The 20,252-nt window shown below is 47.5% G+C and overlaps 1 protein-coding gene and 1 long non-coding RNA gene across 2 annotated transcripts in view; one reads left to right on the top strand and one right to left on the bottom strand.

Annotated features, from left to right (window-relative positions):
- TMEM178B (transmembrane protein 178B) overlaps positions 1-20,252 on the bottom strand; it is a 340,361-nt gene that overhangs the window by 244,832 nt on the left and 75,277 nt on the right. The gene's annotated exons all lie outside the window — the stretch shown is intronic.
- LOC125080986 (uncharacterized) lies at positions 1,262-7,731 on the top strand. Its single transcript, XR_007121556.1, has 3 exons — positions 1,262-1,709; positions 5,749-5,912; positions 7,316-7,731. It is a non-coding gene; the product is annotated as an uncharacterized LOC125080986 (long non-coding RNA).

The following is a 20,252-nucleotide window of genomic DNA, read 5'->3' as shown; positions in this document are numbered from 1 at the left end:
ATTGCTGTTAAAGTATAAATTTTGTAAATTTGTACTACCTCTCCAGAGGGCAATTCATCAATATCTTTAAAAATTACAGAAGCTCAATTTGACCCAGAAATTCCACTTTTAGTAATTTATCTGGGAGATGCAGTCTCACAGGTGTGAAATGACATACCGACAAGGTTATTCATTGCCACTTTGCTTACAAGAGCAACCTACATTTCCATCAATAGAAGAATGGCTAAATAAATTATGGTATATCCACAGAATGGAAGGCAACGGCATTTTTAAAAAGGCAGCTCGTTACAAACAGATATGGAAAGCTTTTTGGGATAAATTAAATGGAAATAAGGTGCAGAACAGTGTCTAAAGTGCGCCACATTTCTGTACGAAGCAGGGGAAGATGATAAACAGACACACAGGCAGATGCTTGCACACACATAAGACACCTCTGGAAGGAAACGAATAACATTGGTCGTCTGGGGCAGGAGAATTGGAAGGTCAGGAAAATTAAAAGGAAAACAAAAAATGTCCCTCATAGATCCTTTGATACTTTTAAGATGATGGATCCTGTGATGTATCGCTTGACTAAACCGTCTGTTATAAGGCTCCAAACGAAACAAGGTAAAAGAATGTAACAGAAACTTCAACTCTGCCTCGGCTCTGCCCAGAACTGTCTAGAGTCCGCCACTTCAGCTCTGGGAACTCCAGATGCTGCACCCTGCCCTCCCGGTGCCACAGGGCTCAGCATCCCGGGTGGACCTCGGCGGACACCTTGGAGTTCTCTGCGCTCCGAATCCCTCTCCCCACAACTTGGGTGCCCCTCTCTAAACCCAGGCTCCCGTGGGGCCGAGGTCAGTGCCACATTCCTGCTGCTAACTCGGCCTTGACCTTGTATACCAGTTCCTCCAAGCAGGGGGGCTCTACTTCCCTCGGATGGGATGGATGTCTGGATTCCCAGCCCTGGCTGTGGCTGGGGAAGCTCAGATACGGGCTCCCACGCACTGACCCAGCAGTACACAGCCTGCCCCTTAGTTCCTGTCGTTCTGCTTATCTGCTTGCCGTGTTAGTGGCTGTTGCCCTGGGTGCCCCCTCCCAGGGCTTGAGAGGGCTCCACCTCCCCTCACTCGCCTCTCATGGCCAACCCATGAGAGCTTCCCTCTGGGAAACAGCTCAAGTCTGGCCCTCAGCTACGTTCTAGAACACTGCTGTGAGGGATTCTCTCTGGTCATTTGGTATTGGTTCTGGGTTATGTTACAACAGCCCAGACAACCTGTCGTGAGGTCCTCTGCCAGCCTGGGCGCCACAGCTGCCACAAGATGAAACACCACCACGGTGTGGACCTTCAGGGTTATGCTGGCTCCACTCTTCTTCCAAAGGACACATCAACAGCCTCGTTTGGGCTTCAGCTTCCTCGTCAGTTCATCCAACATCAGGCCACCCGGCCCTGGAGCTCCTCCGCCAGGATTCTGAGACACTACCCAGCTCTGTATTACCGACAAATGACTCCAGCTGTTTGCAGGGCTGCTTGGTTTGAACAAGTACGTGACCTTGATTTCTCTGGGCTTATCTTCAATCCATAGCGCATCCCCGACTTTCGAGGCAGCCTGTAATTTTTGTGTGTCCTCTTATGTGAGTACTTCAAGGTCACAATCACCGGCACACAGCAATCAGCTCTCAAATGACTGCCTTAATGGATGTTGTTTGCAGCTTATCCTAACTAGAATGTAAGCTTACTTCTTTTTTATCTCCTCATAACACCTAGGGATGTGCAGTGCTCTGCATACAGATGTAGGACACGTGGGTAAAGAGGTGCGGGGCCGGGAGCCAGAAGGCCTGGTCTCGGGGCATCTGGGTGGCTCAGTGGGTTATGCCTCTGCCTTCAGCTCAGGTCATGATCTCAGGGTCATGGGATCAAGCCCCATATCGGGCTCTCTGCTCAGCGGGGAGCCTGCTTCCCCCTCTCTCTGCCTGCCTCTCTGCCTACTTGTGATTTCCCTCTGTGTCAAATAAATAAAATCTTTAAAAAAAAAAAAAAAAAGAAGAAGAAGAAGAAGAAGGCCTGGTCGGAAGTCTCTCAACTTCTCCCTGACTCAGTTTCCATGTGTGTAAAAGGACAACAAGAACATCAACCTCACAGGCTGCTGTGAAGACCTAAGGTGAAAACGGATTCAGCCATCACACACAACACAGAAACTATGCAAATTAATGTACTGAGAGTCATTTTATAAACATCAAAGAAGGGCTTCTAGAAGATACAGGTTCTGTGCTATCCAAGGGGACTTGTGATGCTTCTGCGGCCCTGGCACTCAGTGACTCCCCCACCAGGCTGCGGAGGCAGGAGCCCCGAAGCAAGCCCAGCCTGTGTTAACAGCCCCTGGGGGGTGTTACTCTCTGCCTCATGGAATCAGGACAACCACCTTTGAAGGGTTCCCCAAGTTCTATCTCTTAGAACCCAGAGAAATCTTGCCTCAGGGGTCTGCCCCACACGAACAGCTTCACTACTCATCCCTGCTGCTCAAACAACCATGCGCTGATCCACCACATGACCCTCTACCCCAGCGTGAAACTGGGGAGCAGCCCCTCCTGGGCCACAGCCACCCGGGACCAGGGCCCAGCTCGGGACACTAAACCGTACCAACGGAATCCTCCCTCAAGTGAAAAGGACACCAGAAACATTGAAAGAATGAAGGTGAAGTTGAAAAAGTGCCATGAGATCTAGCTGGTACCAAGGAAACCAGGATAAATAACATAAAAATATGAGGGAGCCAGGCAGGGGGGAAGCTGAGGAGAGAGAGGTGAGGAAGCAGCAGAGGCCAGGAGGGAGGGGGCAGGACCAGGACTGCCCCAGCTCTTCCCCTTCCTGGCTGAGGTGTATCCTCCCAATCAACGCCTCTACTCATCTCTGTGCATTCCTGGAAGTCGAGCCAGCCTACAAAACTCCGGGTACCTTGAAAAGGCATCCAGTTGCCAAAACACAGCTCCCTCTCCAAACCACAACTATGGGCACCACCTCCCTGGCCCCTGAGGATGAACTCTGGTTTCCTACCCATGACCTTGACTCTTTGACCATGAACTCAACCTGTCAGCCTAACTCCTTGAGAATGGCTTTCTCCCCACCACCACATACACATACCCCACAACCCAAAAACCCTGTTTTGTTTTTTTATAGTATCAAGTCACAATGGGCAGGAAAGAAGACCCAGTTATTAAGGATTGAAAAGTTCCAAGAAATTGAAGTTCCAAAAGGAACGAATTCTCAGGAGAGACTGATCAAGAACCAAAGTCCACATGGATATTATAATTAAGACCATCTATAGAGCCCTGTTCTGTGCTAGGCTCTGAGTGAGAGGCTAAGTACCACTCCCCATAAAGCACTGGAAGGACCATCACAAGCCCAAGCCAGGCCTGCCGGGGCCTTCAGACATGTCGGTCACGTCTGGAAAGGTCAGTAGGGCAGCTACAGCCCAGAGCAAGAGTTGCTGAGTGGGATTCGAAGTATCTGCATTCGAGTCCGAGGATTGCCCATCTCTTTCCCTCTCTGGGTCTTCCAGAAGTTTCAATGCACCAAAGGCCATCAAGACTGCAGGGCAAACATCCATCCTAAGGGAAAGTCGCTGTGCATACCTCAGTCCAAGGACACAGAATTAGAAGGAGGGGAGAGGGACTCCAAAGGCAGGAGGATGTGTTGCTGAAGTCCCTAGGCACCTGGCCCCAGGGATCCTTACCAGAGAGCCCCAGGGGAAGGGAGGCAGGACAAAAATAAATAGAAGCGCCAGTTGCCAAAAGTCCCTGAAAGACGCTGCCCCTCCCCCATATGAGGCAGCATGGCTGGGCGATCCACGAAACACAGGGAGCGAGTCTTTCCTTGTTAATGAAATGACAAGCAAGAGCCAGGCTCCTGGGAAGTCAGGGGCACAGCAGCAGGTTGGACCAGCCTCCATGTGGAACAGACCCAGAGAGCAGAAGCTCCGCCACATCAGACATGGAGAGAGGCAGGAGACCCGAACAGGCCACCTGGCAGGTGTCACTGGAGGAGAGGACAGATCTTGACACGGTCTGAAGGAAATGTCAGAGCCCTCCAGGTAGCCAAAGACGACAACACTTAGAAGCATACAGAGACACCACGGGAGGTATATGAGGGTCCCAGAAGAATAAGCATGGGGGAAGAAAGATGGTGAACATGAGAACCTAACTCACGCTTGATCCCTGAAGTGAGAGAGCACAAGTGTGGCTGTACTACTCACCCCACCAGGTACAACCCAGTCAACACTTCCCAAGCAGCTGGGCAAAATACCACTCGAGACGACAAAGAGACGCCCTCCGGGATCTCACTGATACGACCGGTGTCCTGACACACTGTCCTTCTCTGTAGTGATGGCTAATGGCCTGTGCTGTTCTGTGGCAGACCTTGTGAAACACCCCCCAAGAAATCCATAAAGAATGTCTCTCCTTTGGTTAAAACCCTCCACATGAAAGAAAGACTTTCCAGAAAGCATTAGTGAGAGGTGCCCAGCTGGGGAGCTGTCCTGCCAGAGGCTGACCCCAGAGGACTGGTTCCACTGTGTCTGAAGGGAGAGATTCCTTTGCAGGGACCAGACCTGGCTGCTCTGTGCAAGGAGGAGGCCCATGAGCTGGGGCTAATTCAACCACAGGCCAGCGTCTGGACAAACCCACAACCCTCAGCTCAGAATGTGCCACTGTTAGGAAATGCTCTTGTTTACCAAACATCAGAATCTTCTAGATATTCACACTCACCATCATTCACATGATTAGGTATTGGGCATGGCTCTGGATGCTGGGGGGACAAACCTCATACAGTCTCAGCGGTTTCCAGTGTAATTTGGGAAGGGAGCAGGAAGAGGAGTCAGAGGAGGAAGAAAGCTGGAAATCAAGTCTAAGGAAATGTCGTATTAGTAAATACAGAGATCTATTTGGTTAGGTTAGGTTATAGATTATCAATGGTTAGGACATAAACAGGTGCTTCCCCAAATGTTTGAAATCAGAAAATGATACTTATTTGCGTGTAAATTTGCTCAACCAACTGTTCTTTCCTAGGAAACACAAAGAACAATTCTAATCCCAGACCTGCTGGAAGAATGAAAAGTCTGGAGTTCATAAAGCACTTTCTACCATTTACCAAGTGAATTCCCGGTGCATTTTTGACAATTAAGGGCAAAGCAAAGGCCCTGGAATTTGGGAGTGAGCATGCTGACGAAGGGATGAGCGAGGAAGGTGCCAAAGGTTACGAGCTGGTTTCTTCTATCCTTGGTTCACTGAACCCCACACTGCTGCAAGAGTTCAGGTCTGGGAAGAGGCCAGCAAGGACACATCTCTTACACTGAGGTCCCCAGGCTTACACTTTGTAGGACTTAGAGTCAATACTGTTTTTATGATGAGTAACTTGAGCCATGGTTTATACCCATGAACACCATTTCAACATGCGGACCAGTCAACACCAACATCCACACCATCCCATCTGCTGGTTTCCCCCACTAAGTCTTACCAGCCTGGCGGCCCACTTCTTTTCCATTCCCTGTGTAATTCCAGAGAAACCATGCCCTAGAATTGGACTTAAGCCCAATAGGAAGAATCCAAAGTTCTCCTTGGCTGCAAATAAGGTGTCCTTAATTATGAAGGTCTTCTCGGTCATTGTGTCCTGAGGCTAATGCAGAGGAAGTGTGAGTCTCCCCCCGTTGCCCAGGACACACTCTTAACTTCCCAGGCCCCCGGAACGCCTGAACCCTAATTTTCTCTGTATCATAGTTCTCTTAGGTCCAGCTTCAAGGCCTGAGGACCTCAGATGCAAGCTAACAGGGACTAGTGTGCAACTGGAAATAAGCAGACCTGGGCAAGAAGAACTCTCCAGCTCCAGGTCTAGCCCTGAATGAGCATCTTGAGCAGTCCAGATATCAACATAAACATCAATGGTAAGTCTGCCTGTGGGGTAAGGCTTTTGTCCCCATGAAGGGGACTCAGGGAAGGAAGAGAGAGTGACCATCAGATACAGGTCACAGAGCAGGGGATGGGGCCCAAATGAATGCCATGCTTTAACATAAATTTGTATTTTATTTAGCTTCTTATTTTATTAACCCATTTCTCCCAATTCTCTCTCTCTGCCGTTTTGATGTATTAATAAGCACAAAGGGAAAAAGTCTATTGTTTCAAAGGCTTAAATTCATGGAAAGTTAAGGACTCCAGGCTATTTATATCCTAATCAGATCTTCTCAAATACGGGCAGAGGTGGGAGGACTGATGGGTGTGGTGTGGGAGCACGGAGCACAGTGTACAACTAGGGTGGGAGCTTTGGACAAGGGCAGCGAGGCAGAGAGAGACAAAGGGGCTGTGAGAGAGGGTTAGGGAGCGGAGAGCCAAGTACATTCAAGACTGAACGGGACAAAGTCAAACTTCATCTCCTTTGCAACAAGGCCAAGGATAAGCCTGACACTGGACTCCCACGCGGCCCTGAGGACAGAGGACACTTGCCCAGGGTGGCCTGCCCTGACACTGGCATTAAAAATGCATTCCCTTCTACCTTGCCCTTAATAGCGCCCGGTCCTGAACCACTTAAATCCCACTCCATGCAGCCCTTTCTCTGCTAAAGGTCGCTTTAAACTCTAAATATTGTCAAACAGAACCTGAACTGCAACTATTTCTCTAGACCTAATCTTCTGTTGTCAGCAAATTCGGAGGGGGGAAAAAATCAATGAAGGGATTAGCTGCAAGTGACATTGCATATTACAGCGGCCGTACACTGTGTCCAGGACGAAGCGCTCGCTGGCTGCTGATAGTATGAGCCGTTCCAAGTGATGACTTCTTATCAGAAAACCTTTCCTGACCCTCTGTGTCTCCAAAGGGGAAAAAAAATGTTTAATTAATCAAAATGCTTTTTTTCCAAAATGTTTCCCTTTTGGCAAATTCTGCCACTACTTCGCCTCAATTGGTATTAACCCTGCAGGGTAGGGGATTGATGTTATTGTATCAGACCTTGGTACAGCTCTTTATCTGAGAAACTAAATTCTTTAATGGGAGCGAGGCTGAAAGAGAGTGCTTTCTTCCCCAACTTCTGTAAAAGTGAAGGAAGTTCTAGCAAGCATGTACAGACCCTCAGCTTTCAAGTCTGGGGCCTGACCCCCAGACCCGTGGGGTTCAGTTTTAGTAAAATCATTGGTTCTCCTACAACACGGTTATCAGCTCACTTAACACAGTCACCTTGACTAAGCAAAAAAGCCAGCTGAGAGCCCAAAAATCAGTGAAAAGAGGGTTTGGGGCAAGCCCAAGCACCCATTTTGGGGCAAGCCCACACACACAAAGTACACTTCTCTATTCACAGGAATATCCCTCGGCACCTGGTGCTGCTTCCTTTAGACAAAATCCAACGAGCTTAATTATGGGACTCTGGAGGCCTGAGAAATTACAGAACAAAGTACCTGCTGGAAGTAGACGAACTGACAGGAGCCAAGAGGAGGTCCGCTGGTGTCAAAGAAGGACACAGGAGAACAAAATGAAGATCTAGGATCTGGGAAGCCAGAGCAACCTAGGGCCACTTACAGAGGGGCAAGCAGCCCAATGATCCTTGGGGACACGACTGCATTACGGCAAAATACAATACTTGACCTTATGAGGACGACAGTGTATCACCAACACCATCTTCACGACTGGTACAAGCAAGCCACGTATGAAGGAAGAAAACTCTACAATCCATTCAAGTTATTTGAATGGACATGACGCCATGTTTATGGTTAAGTATAAAGCTTAAGTAATCTAAAAATTTGAACTCTTTAGTTCATACCTCAAAAAGTTTAGAAGAAATGATTAGTTGGGGTGCCTGGGTAGTGCTGTCAGTTAAGCATCCAACTCTTGGTTTTAGCTCAGGTTGTGATCTCAAGGTTGTGAGATCGAGCCCCAAGTCAGGCTCTGCACTCAGCACGGAGTCTGCTTGAGATTCTCTCTTCCTCTCCTTCCGTCCCTCCCACTCAGGCTCTCTCTCTCTCAAATAATTTTTTTTTTTTTTTTTTTGACAGAGAGACACAGCAAGAGAGGGAACACAAGCAGGGGCAGTGAGAGAGAAAGAGAAGCAGGCTTCCCACTGAGCAGGGAGCCTGATGCCGGGCTTGCTCCTAGGACCCTGGGATCATGACCTGAGCCAAAGGCAGCTGCTTAATGACTGAGCCACCCAGGTGTCCCTCAAATAAATAAGTCAAAGTAAGAGAGGGAGGGAGGGAGGGAGGGAAGGGGGGAGGGGAAGAGGAAAGGAAGAAAGAGAGAAAGAAAAAGAAAAAGAGGAAGGAAGGAAGAGAAAGAAAGAAAGAAAAGGGACACCTGGGTGACACAGTCAGTTAGGCATTGGTCTTCAGCTCAGGTCATGATCCTGGAGTCCTGGGACTGAGTCCCACATCAGGCTCCTTGCTCGGTGGGGAGCCTGCTTCTCCCTCTGCCTGCTCCTCCCCCTGCTTGTGCACTCTCTCTCTCTCTCTCTCTCTCACAAATAAATAAAATCTTAAAAAAAAAAAAAAAAGAAGAGCACCTAGATGGCTCAGTTGTTAAGCGTCTACCTTCAGCTCAGATCATGATCCCAGGGTCCTGGGACTGAGGCCCACATCGGGCTCCCTGCTCAGCAGGAAGCCTGCTTCTCCCTCTCCCACTCCCCCTGCTTGTGTTTCCTCTCTCTCTCTGTTTCTCTGCCAAATAAATAAATAAAATCTTTTAGAAAATGAGAACAAGAAGAAAGGATTAAATATAACAAAATGAAGAGTGCTAAAATGTCCATTTCTCTGTCCTCCCAGAGGCATAATTCCTTTCTAATTTTTAAAGAGAACATCTCCACTAGAATCTCTTCAAAGCCTATTGATTCTACACTTTCAGCCTCATAAGAAATCCTTTCGTGATGGGAAACTCTGATGAAAAAGTAAAGAACTACTTTTCTCACCTGTATGGTCCCATGCCCTTCTGTGAGTTGGCACCAAACACATTGCCAGCCCTCTTTTAGCCATAAATCTGCTTCCCCTTATTGATGGGAATGAGGTAAAAGGAAGGAGTGGGGCTTTTCTTTAAAAGCCCAGAGACTTAAAATGGAGATGGTCAACATGTGATACAAATACCCCAGCACCCCTCCCACCCCACGCAGGCAAGACCATCAAGCAATGTTAGCACAACACTTCCAAATCCTCCCCTCCACACAAATTCAGGCTACCATGATGGATTGATTGGGGTTGACATTCAGGGGGAAAAAAAAAAAACCTGCAGGCCTAAATCACTGTCATACTGCTCCTATAGGATTTATACGTTGTCAGGGTTGTAAGTTTCACGGGAGATAGGCTATCTTCTTCCGTATCCCCACAACCTTAACCATGACCTCAGTCCCCTCTTGAAGATCGGACGCAAATATCCCTCCTCAGGGAAGCCTTTCCCAAACACCCAGGGGAAAAGTTTAGGGAGCGGGTGGTGAAGCGATCAGTGGTTCCATTCTGTTTCCATGAAACTTTGCATATTATTCACTCAACTCAAGAAGGGAATATTTACTCCATGTCAGGCACGGTGCTGGGCACTGGGGACAAATTCATGTATGTGACATGGTTCTTGCCTTTGAGGAGCTTACTTATAGTCCACCTTGTAGAATTTACTCTCTCTCTCTCTCGCTCTCTCAATCTCTCTCTTTCACACACACACACACACACAAATACAGTTGTGCGGATCTCCTCTATAACAATACCTCACGGAATATTTTAACTAGGATTTAATGAGGAGAACAAAAGAATTAATTGAAAATGACTATTTCTGCTTTGGGATAGAACTTGCACGTAATTATGTAGAGCAAACGAAGTACTGCACCTTCAACGTCTATGATTTCCTCCGCCCTCAGCTGACGTGGCTGTAACTGTTTCCGCCCGCATCTATTCCCAGCTAAATCTTCTCAGGCCCCACTCTGTGGCATCCTGGGCTGCCAGGAGGTCTTAGAGTCCTCACTGATTACTACCGATGAGACTCTGCAACCAAACCTGCTTGTCTTCAGGGTGCTAGGCTCGGCATCCCTGACACCCCTCATCATGGGCAGAGACGTGGAGTCTGGAACTTTCTATGTAACACTATCAATATTCTCTCTGGCACCAACCCCTCAGGGTTTCACCCTTTAACCCAGTGCTCAGTAGTGTAGCGGGCACCTAGCAAGCTCTCTGTAAGCATTTGTGAATGAATGAATGAGTCATTGACATGAAATGATACAATGAAACAAACCACTGTCCTGGGAGTTGAAATCCTGGTTCCAACTGTGTGACCCTGACCAAGCATAATCTATCTCTATGTGCCTCAGTTTCCTGTAAAAGACATAAGCATGGCCAGGAGGGACAGTGAAAATGTTTATCAAGCACTCACCACGGTGCCTGGAGGTCAGCAAGCACGTGACAAATGGCCGTAACCACTATGGCACCAGCACAGCACACAGTAGGTTCTCGACAAGCATTTGCTCGAAATGAAGGTGCAGAGATTCCCAACAAGAATTGCAGGCACGCAGCCCTGGGTCATGCTCACCCATGTTCACTAGCCCTGTTCCACTGCTCACCCCCTCCCCACCATCCCATCGGGGACACCATCCCCATTGCTGGATCTCCCCTGTGACACCCCTGCACCGCTTTCTATAGGGGATGTACAAGCATGCCTCGGAAGGCAGCCTCAAGAGGGAGACCGAGGCCGGCAAACACAGCCACGCACCGTGATCCCACATAAGTCACAGCTGTGGGTCTGGCCAAGCCACAGCCCAGAAACAACAGTGGGCAGAATAGTCTTTTTTTTTTTTTTAAGATTTTTATTTTATTTATTTGACAGAGAGAGATCACAAGTAGACAGAGGGGCAGGTAGAGAGAGAGAGAGAGGGAAGCAGGAACCCTGCTGAGCAGAGACCCCGATGCGGGACTCGATCCCAGGACCCTGAGATCATGACCTGAGCCAAAGGCAGAGGCTTAACCCACTGAGCATCCAGGTGCCCCAGTGGGCAGAATAGTCTTAAAGACCCGGGTTGCCATCCTCACTCCATCACTTACCAACTGAGTGACCCCAGGCTATCTGAGCTCAGAGAATATTTCCCAATCAGGAAAATAGACTTAATGTTAGTTCATACATCACAGCATCGTGATATGGATAAAAGGAGGAATGCAAAGCACTTAGAACAGGGTCTATCACCTAGCAAAAACTCTAGGATATTCGGTATTTATAAACAGACAACAGATCCACATTAAGGAGCTAAGAGTAAGCTGGGGGACTGAAAAAAAAAAAAGAGTTCTAATTTAAGCATTTATTTGTACCTCGGGGGGGGGGGTGTGCAGTCTGGGAACTGCGGGTAATAGCCACTGACCCACTCACGTGGCACAGAGCGATCAGTCAGAGTGAACCGGAAGGCAACAAGGCACAGGGCTTTGACAGGGACACGCCAACTTTCCCATGGGGGACACATGTACCCCACAGCCTTGCCACCCCCAGAAGGAGCTGCTCCACCAGCTGCAGCACCCACTCCAGTGTCCCATTCATCCTTCAGGAAAGGAGTCACACCTGGGAGTTTGGGCCCCAGCACAGGACCTACGACGGTAGGGCGAGTAAGTGTGGGACAGCTCTCTCCTGAAGGCCTGACTGACAGCGGCAGCTCTGGGATTCTTCCCCTGAAGCACTCCCAGGCCTTCCTCCGTTCACACACATGCCTGCCCGCGACCCCGCAGTCTCCTCTCTCATACGGCTCTGCATAGCTTAGAGTCCTTGCCAGCTAGTGGGTGTTCAGGGTCAGGCACTCTTCCCATCCTAGGGAGGGCCATCCAGAACAAGTACAGGGGGATCTGAGGACCCATCAGTCGCAGCATTAGAAGTAGCTGACTTTCGTATCATTTACAGAGAAATGTCGTAAATTATAAGATTTGATCCCCATAATAAACCAGAAACAACTGATGACCCACCTTTGACATATGAACATAAGAAGCACATCCAGGTTAAGTCATACCCATGACTTTTGTCACTGACCACATCACACAGGAGAACAGCAACGCAGGAAACAAGGGTCAGTCAGCCATAAGACAGTTCCTGCAAGGGACTCCAAGAATTATTTGTTGTAACAGAAAGGACTCCATCCACGGACAACTCCAGTGAAGAAAACTTAACCCCACTTTGTTGATGACAGAATTACTAGAACCATATGAATCACAAATATGACAATACCTTAAGAACCATGAGCATATTCCATCTTTGACCTGGCAATCCTACTTCAAGAATTAGACTGAGGAAGAAACCCAAAAGTCTTGTAAAGTTATTTGCAAAAAAAAAAAAAAAAGAAAAGAAAAAAGAAAAGGTCAACGACAACTACATAAAGGCAAAAATATGGAAACCTAAGTACCCAATGGTACAGGAAAGCCCAAATACCTACACTTGGTTAGTAAATACAAACCTCCATGGCAATGTGGAAACATATCTGTATAACAGTGAAGAAAATCACAGTCAGTACTCCTTTGGACAAAAAGCAGGAGGGAACAGAGATCATTAAAAACAGCTTGATTTGGGGATGTGGTGGGATTGTGGGTGAAATTTTAATTCAGAGTTGTAGAATTATTGTTATTGGCCTATGTGTAAATGCTTAAAAAATAAAATAAGGGAAACTGTAGCAGAAACTCTAAAATATCTAATAACCCCTAGGAGTCCCAGAGTTTTTGAGACCAGACCAGCATTTTTTTCATCTTTGTATCCCCAGAGTTTCCTAGGCATGACCAGACTTCAGTGAATATTGAAGGAATGCTACCAGCAGCCATGTGGATGATTCTCTCCTGAGCCTGGGACCATGTGATCAGTCAGAGCCCTGATCACCCCAAAAGTCATGTGCCTAGATATTAATTATTTGAATTTAGAGGTTTAAGAAAATATCCAGGAGGAGCTGTTTCTTAAAAGAGAAGATGAGAGGGCTGCCTGGGTGGCTCAGTGGGTTAAAAGCCTCTGCCTTCAGCTCAGGTCATGATCTCAGGGTCCCGGGATCGAGTCCCACATCGGGCTCTCTGCTAGGCAGGGAGCCTGCTTCCTCCTCTCTCTCTCTCTCTCTCTACTTGTGATCTCTCTCTGTCAAATAAATAAAATCTTTAAAAAGAAAAAAAGAGAGAGAAGATGAGAGAAAATCTGGGGAAGAGCGTGATTGATTGAAAATTTCTGTATTTTGCACGTTTAATATACGTCCACAAATTGCATTCCCCAGATACACAAGCAAAGAGGAGCTTGGCTCACAGTTGTCCCCCGTCTGGAGACCTTCTTAAAGGCAGAGCTCATCTGTGCAAAGAGAGGCCATGAAGTCTGCATTAAATTCAGTCACCAGGAGAATGACTTGAAGCCAGAAGTCAACCAAATGACACTGAGTCAAAAGCATGACATGTCAGAGATCCTGGATGAGAAGGGACAGAAGACCCAGCTAGGGAGGTGGTCCATCCCCACCAGCTTAAGCATATCACCTAACCTCTCTGGAAATCGAGTTTCTGGCCTTTGCCCTGGCCATCTCACAGGGAGGTCATGAAAATCAGACAAGTGATGAAAACATACAGAGGAAATACAAGTAAGCTGTAAAGTGCTGTGTAAACGGGGCGCCTGGGTGGCTCAGTTGGCTAAGCGTCCAACTCTTGATTTCAGCTCAGGTCATGATCTCAGGGTTATGAGATCAAGCCCCTCATTGGGACCCATGCTCAGCGTGGAGTCTGCTTAAGATTCTCTCCACATCTCCTTCTGCCCTCCCCATGCCTTGTGCTCTCTTTCACTCTCCCTCTCTTGCTCTCTCAAATAAATAAATCTTTTTTTTTAAAGTGCTATGTAGAAGGCTGGCCACAGGAATTCTCAATACATATGGGAACACATGAGTGCAAGCAAGGGGAGAAAGAAGCTAAAAAATTATGTTTTTCGCAGGATTGTACAGGCAAATATAAGGTGGGGTGCCGACCCATGTTCAGAGCACCAGTTCCCTGGGGGAACAAAGGGAAGACGCTCTCAGACTGCAGGCAAATTGGGCTCCAGAACGCTGCCCAGGCAGAGGGATCCTGGCCACCCCAACCTGACGGGCCTGAATGCTCTTTACAGGGCCTTCCAGAGGTAGCAGCCTCAGAATCCAGAGGACAGCTATGCTACATTCACTAATGATGCATTTGGGGACAGCACAGGCCGGAGCATTTTGCAAAATTTTTTCAGTTTAAAGGACTGGAAGGAAGCTGGTGGTGAGAGAGCACGTCAGGCACCTTCTCCGATCAAAGGGATGAAAGAGAGTGAGGGAAGGCTGAGCCACAAATCCAGGCCCTCATACATGGCAAGGTGATTAAAGGCCCAAGCCTGCTTCAGAGCTGTCATTTCTAATAGGACCTGACCAGAGCGAAGAGCTGTGGACAGGCAGGAGAACAATGCGATTCACACACTCACTGTGCTGATCTCGTGCGGCTGCACGCAGCTGAGACAGGGTACCCCACACTGGAGCTGCTTGGGGGTCCTCCAGAGAAAACAATGACCCTGAGGGCCACCATGTTCCTCCAAAGCATGGGCAAAGAGGGGATTTCTTAAGCCCCGCACTGGAGGACAAGCTGTCACACTCAGGGGCAACTGTGGATAATGCGTTGGGCAATTTGTTCCACGAGCTCTCAGACCAGGGCAAGGAGCCCACAGCAAAGCCGAATCTCAGAGCACAAAGAGTCAGCCAACATCCTCATCCTACAGTTAAGGCAGGAGCCCAGAGAGGGTAAATGACTAACTCTGGGCCACACAGCAAGCTCCAGCTAGGACTTATAACATGATCATTCTCTAAACACAATAGGAGAAGCAGGAATCTGGTAGAGTTAACATTAGACTGGGAGGAAACTGTTGCCAGGATCCTAGTGACTGTCAGAAGACCCCCGCAGGGACCGAACTCCAGGAGCTGACGCCAAACACGCTGCCGGGCTGGGTGGCAGCTGTGGCGAGCGCTTAGATCCCAGCACCGGCAGAAGAGCCACTCCTGGCCCTGCCTCTCTGTGTTCTCCTTCCAAACCTGAAAGCCCACAAGCAAGGCTTGGTGGTGACCCAGGATCCTGGGCTCTGAAGGAGCACCTGAGACACAAAACATGGTGCGGGGGCAGGTTCTGGGTCATTCCCGTAGCTCCTCTAGAGTTCAGCCCTCCACATCCCCAGGAATGTTCCTTCTTACCGCTCTGTCAACACATGAGATGTGGTGTGGCTCAGAACTCTACAAAGCCTTCTAGCCCACCCCGTCTCCTCCTTTTTGAAGTTCAAGGGCACGTTTAAAAAAGGAAATGCATCAAACACTTTCAAACGGACACACATGGCTGCCATCAGTGTGTGCTAAGTGCAGGCCACCTACTCGGCATCTCCGATGGGAATCTGATGCAGGGAGGGTTGGTCTCCAGCGATAGCACAAACCCAGCAGGACCCTGAACTCCCGATGCCCGCTTAGCTCCCTTCTGGTTACAGTCTGTTTCTCACTCTCCTGGGCCCCACAGTGACCACCTTGAGAGCACAGTGGACCCTTTCCTAGGGAGACTTCGAAAGGGAAAGGATCCTCCCATCACTGCCCCACCAACTATAGGCCTAGCAACCCAAAACTGGGGTCCAGTGATTGTGGCGGGTGCTTCTGGCAGGTCTCTGAATATCCAGCCTCCCTTCTCTTCCTTGGACTCAACATCCCCATTTTTAGCTAGGCGCGTGGCTTCTGGGAAGACCACATCTCCCAGCCGCACTCCCAGCTGCACTCATAGCTAGGCATGGCCATGGAACAAGGTCAATGGCTAGCAATGACTGCCCTTCACTAGCTGGTGCCAACCCCAATTCTAAGCACAGTTACATGTAGAAACTCACTCCATCTTCACGGCGACCCTATGAGCAGGTACCATTATCAGCAACTTTTTAAACCAAGGAAAACTGCAACACACAGAAGTGATTTGCCTAATTTATAGTGTTGATGAGTGCCACTGTCAGATCTGAACCCAAGCAGCCTGATTCCAGCCAAAGCTCTGCACACAGATTACATGATAAGGAGGTGCAGCCAATCGAAGCAGAAGCTTAGGGCGGGACTTCCAAGAACGCTCACGCCCTTGGAAGGAAGGGGCTCCAGGAAGTGAGCCTGAATTCCCCTTCCCTTGAGTGGGAGCTGAATTTAGAAACCTCTAACCAAAGGGGTGTGGCAAGGGAAACAGAGTAACTGGATCGTGGAGAGACCTGGCCGACCCCCTCACCAAGGGATCAGGGTTAACATCTCAGTAAGGAGTCGTGTTGAGATCACAGACTCTGAGATGGTGACTTCACCTCTGTGGATTCTTCCAAACCCCAAACCGCAGTCTTACTGTGAAAGAAAAAGCCTAAATTGGGGAGCTTTCTACAAAATATGGACCAATATTCTTAAAAAACATCAAGATGGTGAAAAACAGGACAGAAACCGTCACAGACTGAGGGGACCAAGGAACATGACAACTAAGTGAAATGTGGTACCCAGGATGGGATCTTGGGACCAAAACGGGACATCATTTTAAAACTGGTAAAATCAGGGGCACCTGGGTGGCTCAGTGGTTAAGTGTCTGCCTTCAGCTCAGGTCATGATCCCAGGATCCTGGGATCGAGCTCTGAATCAGGCTCCCTGATTAGTGGGAAGCCTGCTTCTCCCTCTCCACTCCCCTTCCTTATGTTACCTCTCTCATTGTGTCTCTTTCAAATAAATAAATAAAATCTTTTTTCAAAAGGTAAAATCCAAATAAAGACTAAAGTTAGGTTAATAGTATTGTACCACTGTTAACTTCTTGGTTTTTGATAAATATACTATGGTTATATAGGATATTAACATTAGAAACAGGTAAATGAAGGATATAGGGGGAAACTCTCTTTGCAACTTTTCTGTAAATCTAAACTTATTCCAAAAAAAAAGGTTTTCGAAAAGAAGGGTAAGTGCCTTTTTCCTCTCCTCCACTTCATCCTATTGCTGGCCTGTTAAATGATTATGATTGCTGGAGCTCCAGCAGCCATGCTGATTCACGAGGCAACCTCAAGTTCACCTTGAAGATATCCTGAGGATGGCAGGGAAGGTAGAAGCACAGATCCCTGATGACACTCAGCATTATATTATCAGCCCTGAACTTCTAACTCCAAACCTTTTTTTTAATGAGGAAAAAAAATAGCCTCTGTATTATATTATATATTATATTATAGCCTTATTTGTATATATTATAGCCTCCCCACTTATTTGGGGGAATTTTCTGTCAATGCAGTTGAATAAAGATTATAACAGCAACAGAGTGAAAACCTGTGGACTATGCATCACTGATATAAAAATTAGAAACTTAACCTTCCTTGGTCCAACCTCTCATTTTTCAAATGAGTGAAAGAAGAACCACAGAGGTGAATCTTGTACCCACGTTCTAACACCAGCAGCAAAGTTAACATGGGACCTCAAGTCCTTTCCCAGACCAATTTCCTCCACTGAGCCTCAACGCTCAGTGACGCCAATGTCAGCACCGCAGTATTAACAGAATCCTAGCTCACCATAGCCATGCAGGCTGCCTCTGATTGTTACACTGGTATGCCTAGTTCATTCCAATGATAACATTTTTTTAAACGATTTTATTTATTTATTTGACAGAGAGAGAGCACGTGCACACAGCAGGGTAAGGGGCAGAGGGAGAGGCAGAAGCAGGCTCCCCACTGAGCAGGGAGCCTGATGCAGGACTCGATCCCAGGACCCCACGATCATGACCTAGTAGAGGGCAGACACACTTCACCGACTGAGGCACCTCTAATGATAAAATTCTTAAATTACCATTTCTGAATCAATCGCCAAATGCAGCAACACATTTGCCAACTCACAATTCCGTGACTTTCACATATTGAATTTTGTGAACAAGAAGCCCTAATATTTAAAATATTTAAGATATTTTAAATGTTGTATTTGCTTCTTTTTTTTTATTAAAAGGAGAATGTGGAGGGGTGTATTTAGACCTACCAAATGGTATTCTATTCAGGGGAAAAAATAAGGTTTCAATAAGTTATGATCACCGAATACTAAAAACCCTAAGAAAATCACTTCACCAGTCTGAGTTACAAATTTCATAGTCTGTCAAACAGAGGGTTGGCTGGGATTTTATTTCCTCTGAGTCTCCTTCTAACATGAACATTCCATAATTCCAAAACACTAAACGATCAGTTTTCACTCCCTGTGTATAAATGACCATTTCAAATGCAGAACTTTGCTTTCTTTAGCTGTCTGTTTACAACACAGTGTTTACTAGCTGCAGAATACCAACGGGCAGTGGAATGCATCGATGGTCCCAAGGCTTCACCTTTTACCACTCTGCAGTTCTCACCACTGAGGCAGAATTGATTCCCCTACCCCTGGGACTGGGGCTTCGCCGTGAGATTTGTTTGGGCCACTTTGGTATGGTGGGAGTAACGATGGGCCAGTTTCCAGTCTAGGCCTCGAGCAGGTGGACATGTGTTCACATGCACTCAGAGCGCTAGCTTGCTGGTCCTGGGAGAAGGACAAGCACGTAAAGAACCGGCCCCCATCAACCTACAGATGTGTGAGTGACCCCCACCAACCAGAACTACACCACAAAGACCAAAACAGATCAACTGCACCCAGAACGGTCGCCAGTCGCTGAAGTTTTGTGGTTGGTTGTTAAACAGTGAAAGCTAGCTGATACGCTTCCTTAAAGCCGCAGCTTTGGAAGGATTCTATCTGAGGGGAGAACGGGCTATGTGGATTTGCTATGACATGCTCTGTAGGAAAGGGACTTGGTCTGCTTGTGAAATAATGGATTCATATGTCCACTTGGCACCACAGTCGCAATCATTCCTTGGCCCATGGGTGGACAGAGAAGTTGGTGTCCCCTCCGTGAACACTCTCTTGAGCTTTATCCTTCACTTCCATGAAAGCAGATGCAAATGCAGAGTTATCCCCACACTACCACCTTCCGAAGTCATGGTTTAAAAACTATATATGAAAAAAATAATAAGATAAAATAAAATAAAAACTATGCAGCATTGTTTGCGATAGCCGTTATAGAAGCAGCCAAGTGTCCATTGACAAATAAATGGATAAAGATGAATGGATACATACACACACACACGCACACACACTGAAATATTATTCAGCCATAAAAAGAATGAAATTTTACCATTTGCAACAACATGGTTGGAGCTAGAGATTATAATACTAAGTGAAGTAAGTCAGCCACAGAAAGACAAATACCATAGGATTTCTCATCTATGGAATTTAAGAAATAGGAAAAAAAAGAGAGAGAGAGAGAAATCGAAACCAAGAAACAGACTCTTAACTATAAAGAACAATCGATGGTTACCAGAGGGGAAGTGGGTGGGGGATGGGGGGACTCAGTGGAGGGGATTAAAGGTACACGTATCACAACAAGCCCTGAGAAATGTATAGAATTGTTGAATCACTGTGTTGTACACCTGAAACTAGTACAACGCCATATGTTACCTATGCTGGAATTAAAATTTAAAACTTAAAAATTTAACATTTATACTAGCCCCCATCTTTTTCAGTACACGAATTCCACCAAACGTTGCTCCTTTTGATCAATGAAATGAAATGCTAGTGTTGGTACCATGGGAGGGATATGATTCTTTCCTAACTATGCATTAGTAAGAAACAAAATTAGATGTCAACATCCTATAATGGGTTGAATATTCCTTTTTATCCCTTTAGGCAGTGGGGCTAAAACGCAAGTGTATTTAGTTGGGCCCATTTTGCTTGTTTTTCAATCATTCCACAAATACTTATTAACATCAAGCTGCTCAGTGCAAACACTCTTCAGGCATCAGCCCCAGGGGGTGGGCAGCGGCTGGAACCAGAAAAGCCCAGGATATAGCACATGCCAGCAAAGAGCAGACAAGGTGCCAGGAGTTCCCGCAGGGGTCGAAGGAGGACAGTCAGCCAAGGAGCCTGGGGACAGCAGAGGGATGTTAAACATGAGCGGAACAAGGTGAGAGGCAAGAGGCTGGAAAGGAAACAGGGCAACAGCTCCAGAAGCCACGGGGCACCCCGTCTCGTCAGACTCCAGATCTGAGAGAGCTTCCTGCTCCCGTTCTGGGCTTCTCTGTGGCTCCTGTGGGGAGAGGGGGAATCCTCGTAGAGGTGGCCAAGCCCCACAGGTGGGCAAAGGCAGTTATTGGCACCTGACTGTGGGGCATCTGGAAATCAGTTCCTGGCAAGGGAATTTTGGCTGCCAAGCTCTGGGAGGGATTCCTCCCTTTCTGCCTACAAATGTGCTCACACACCACAT

Source organism: Lutra lutra, chromosome 11, assembly GCF_902655055.1.
Source record: "Lutra lutra chromosome 11, mLutLut1.2, whole genome shotgun sequence".
Classification (NCBI taxonomy): Eukaryota; Metazoa; Chordata; class Mammalia; order Carnivora; family Mustelidae; genus Lutra; species Lutra lutra.
Note: the sequence above shows the minus strand (reverse complement) of the source record. Positions and strands in the feature narration are given on the sequence as shown.